We start from the raw sequence: 5000 nt of genomic DNA on the forward strand, positions 1-5000 counted from the left end.
ACTTGGCGTCTGGTTTTACTCATAATTCTGTTATATTGAAATGAGACTAATACAACTAAAGAAAAAATTTTTGCCAAAGAACACGTTAAAATCTGCGCAGATATTTCGAGATATTTGGCATATTACTGTGTGATCTCATTGATGCATGTAGATGCAAACAGTTGCACTCTTCAAACTACATGTTTTCGATTGATTAAACAAGACAACAATCGAGTTTTTATTTTTCTTCTCTTTTTTTTTAAGGCTTATCGATTATTGTTTAGTTACGAAAAACGCTTCGCAACCACATGGTTTCGTGTTCAGTCTTTCTCTGAAGCACCTTGGTCAAATATCTTCTATTATAGCCCCGGGCCAACTAATGGTAGACGGAAATTATGTGTAAGCCAGTCTCTCTCTCCCCTTCTTCCCCTCTCTCTTTCTTTCCATATATATATATATATATATATATATATATATATATATCTGAAGTCAGTCGTCATGACCATGATAGTTCATGATTTTGGCATGACTTGATAAGTCTTCTCCAGACTGGTCGGTTTTTCTCTTGGTTCTGACGTAAATAGCATCAATTTACTGATAGATTTACTCAATTGGTTTATTGATCAGTTGGGAAAAATTGAACGACCTAAAGAAATTTATGTTATTTTCGTCAGAGCCATACCATTGTGTGTCTTTGTGTCTGTGCATGTCCCTCTAAATCGCTTAGCAGTCGCTGTTGGTTTGTTTACCTCCTCATATTCTACTCATGCTACGCTCCGATAGCATGCATACCAGAACCCCAAAACCCGAAACGTTTTCGGGTTCCTTACAACACATACCATTTTTCCTTTTATTTACTTATTTATGTATTTATCTTACCACGTATAACGGTCTCAATCGCCGGTCTTTTTATTTTATTTTAACTGACTAATTATATCGAATGCTGGACCTTGTTCTATCTCACTTCTGACAACAGGTGAATGGATTTAATCACCTAGTAAGTAAAAAATTGCATCTAATCGATGAGCACTTTATTATGATAAATACTGTTAATTAGTACTATAAACATAATTAGTAAAAATTATTGTGATTAATTTAAAACATTATTGTATCTTCACCCCTTCTTCGACTAAAACCTATTGGCGTATCCCGCTATTATTATTATTTTATTATTATTATTTGTCCATACTCTGCCTCCACCCCGTACAAAGGATTAACCCACCAGATACTATTTTAAGTTTAGTAATTTACTTAACGTCCTAAAGAGATACGCAAGCAAAATGGTATGATTATAACCATATTCAGCTTTTCCTTGTTCTTCTCTGGGTTCTTCTTTCTATTTATTCTTCACTCTGATCAAGCTCCATGATTCAGATCGGTTTTATCACCAAATATGATAAATATAGTTTAGCATATCAACATTGGAAGCAGAAACAGCTGTTAGATGGGATGCAGTCTATTTGTATTGAATTAATGAATAATAATTGATGTAAGTCAATTATTGTTCATCAATATTTCTCCATTTTCTGTTTTCTTTAAAATTTGATTCCTGATAAAGTCATGTTTATCCTTGTCTTTACCTATAATTTATGAGCATAATATACTTGCATATGTGTGCCCATGGTTAAATATAGGTAATATACCGGTAGTATAATGGATACTTTCATCCCTTAGACGGTTATTTTAAACTCTAACTCAGCTAACCTGAAAGAAACCTGTCGCATATATATATATATATATATATATAAATATATATATATATATGCGACAGGCTTCTTTCAGTTTCCGTCTACCAAATCCACACACAAGCCTTTGGTCAGCCTGAAGCTATGGTAGAAGGCACTTACCCAAGGAGCCACGCAGTGGGACTGAACACGGAACCATGTGGTTTGGAGGCAAACATCATACCACACACCCAGTTGCTCCTATTTCTATTACATTTTTAAAATGGAATGGAAAGTATCTATTGAACGAAGCATTGTACATCGAAAACTACCTCTCATAGAATAATTGATTCTGAAGGACTGCCTTTCAGACAGTCAGACACTAGCGCGTAGCAGAACCTACATGAAATGAGCGATACCTGAGCTGCAATATACGTTGTCTTGAAGTATTTTGCTAATTAAGCAATACAATTGATATAAACACTTGCTAGAAATCTAAAACAGAAATCAACACGCACACAAACGTAAACACACACGCAGATATATGTAGATAGACAGACAGGCAGCTTCTCTTGTGTTTAAATGTACACTATTTGTATTGAGAACATGTTGTCTATTGACTTTTTATACATGCGCCACTGGTAGTGAATTTTATAAAAAAATCTCTCAACCTTATATATTTTACGTATATGATTTTAGCATTTTCAGAAGAGTAGTTCGACATTTTTTCACTTGCTGCCGACTGAAACTGCGCTTGCGCGGTGAATTTGAAAAATTATAATATATAATGATGAAAAACGTGTTATTAAATTTATGAACTTTCTAAACTCTCTGACAAAGCCCAGAAGCACACCCAAGTACCTTAGTCTTATCTACCAAATACTTCAGTTCACTAAAGGGATGGAAGTAGAGTGGGGTATTTCGGCCTCTTGGCTGAAACAGCTGTAAGATACTATCCTACTTTCTATTCTCTACGTTATATATTTTAATAATTACTGGTATTTTTATATATTATATATGTAAAGCATAATATGTTATATATGTATGTATATTATAATATTTTTTTAATAAATAAATAGACGTAATATAATGTCTAAAAGTTGATTAATACCATCTCTTGACCCCCTCCATTTTCTTATTGCTGTATATATATATATATATATATATATATATATATATATATATATATATATATATATATATATATATATATATTATATATATATATATGTATATATTATGTATGTATGTATGAATGCATGTATGTATGTATATTTGTATATATATATGTGTATGTTTGTGTGTATATATATATATATATACATATATATGTATATATGTATGTATATATATATATGTATGTATGTATCTATCATCTATATATATATATATATATATATATATATATATATATATATATATATATATTATATATATATATATATGTATATATTGTGTGTGTGTGTACACGTACATGCATATAAATATGTGTATAAACATATACATATATCTATAATTATATATATGTATGCATACATACATTATGTGTGTGTATATTATATACACAGAGGGAGTGAGAGAGTTTCGTCACAATAGGCGTTTCAAATTCACCTAGTCCTTCACTATGAAATAAAAAAAACACGTAAATAATATATTTCAGAAAATGAACACAGCTGTAAAAGAAAATGGTATGCCTAGAGGAGTGAACAACCAACAAAGTGATGATATCAAATGCAAGGAATGCGTCTATCAGTATAAGTATTATATTAATGTGGGGGTGTGTATAGATATAGACGTATATAATATGTGAATATGTATGTATGTATGTACAACGGTACGCGCCTGTATACATATATATATATATATTTAAATGTTTATTATATATGTGTGTGTATCTGTAAGTACTTATGCATATGTACAAATGTGTGTTGTATATATATATATATATATATATATATATATATATATATATATATATATGTATATAGACCATATATACATACATACATACATACATACATAACATTACATACATACATACATACATACATACAAACATACTTAGAAAAATATATTATAAATCCCTCATTCTCCCTCGCTTCCATCAAAATAGATTAGTTCTTTTCATAGTTGCTCTTCTCATCTTTTTACCCTAAGCTTGCTGCGAAGGGAGTGCTAGAGATATCTAAGTTTAACAAGACACACTTGCATACATATGTGTAGGTCTTTGTGTGTCTACCTGAGAGATTGAGAGACACAGAGGGGAAGAGGGAGTGGGGAATAGAGTGTGTGAGTGTGTGAGTGTGTGTGTGTGTGTGTTTTTGTGTGTGTTTGCGTGTTTGTGTGTATGTGAGTACGCGCGTGGATGCGTGTGCTTGCGCGATCTGTATGTTTCTCACTATTAATGCTCTTTTCGATATGAAAGGTAGTAGGTGGCTGTCTTAAAAAAGTCCTCTTTCGAAGTCACTCAGAAATCCTATTCTCGTCTAGATATTGGAGAGTACAAAACCTTTTATTAACGTTCCATTTGTCGTAAATAATTTCCGTTCAGAGATAAACTCCAGTAGTTTGTTGCCTTTTCACTTACATCGTTACATATGCTATATTCTTCAAAATTTCTCCTAGAATATATTGATTTAAAGACGGTCACTACCTATGAAAGAATACGTAATCCACATAGTATAGTAGTTGCTTTCAAGTATACGAGCAAAGCCATTGCTAGAAAAAATCACTGAAATGAGTCATTGATGATGCAATATGAGGCACTTGTATGACTCTTCAGCCCGGCACATGATTTACACATTCTGTTGCATAATGCACAGGTGTGCTAGCTGGTAGGAGAAGCAAGTGCCACAGAATGAACTCTTTTGACATGCCTTTTCAATCCTCCAACTGAAAGGCACAAATTTCCACAGGTTGCACATGTTCTGTTGTGAACAATAGCCATGTCACAATCTACAATGGGTTCATTCTCTGAGTTCTCTGATGGCTGACCAGGCCTGCACGATTCAAGCATTTCCTCTCACAAATCACACACACAAAAAGCAACAGTCCCTCATTTTCCACTGGTTCATTCTTTCTAAGCCTTCTCTTAATCTCTTCGTGCTTCATTCTCTCTCTGAGTCAAACTTCGAACAACCACTGCACAATATATATATATATATATATATATATATATATATATATATATATATATATATATATATAGTTCACAGATTCGATTTAGAGATTTTCGGTATAGAAGACATTTAATACTGCTCAAAAGATTGAAGCTTAGATTCCGCTGCATTTATAGGAAATCGGTTCCGCAAAGTAGAGAATGACTGTAAGAGGGATCAAGTTGTGCGAATATAGAGG

The sequence above is a fragment of the Octopus sinensis genome, linkage group LG2 (genome assembly GCF_006345805.1).
Source record: "Octopus sinensis linkage group LG2, ASM634580v1, whole genome shotgun sequence".
In the NCBI taxonomy this organism is placed as follows: domain Eukaryota; kingdom Metazoa; phylum Mollusca; class Cephalopoda; order Octopoda; family Octopodidae; genus Octopus; species Octopus sinensis.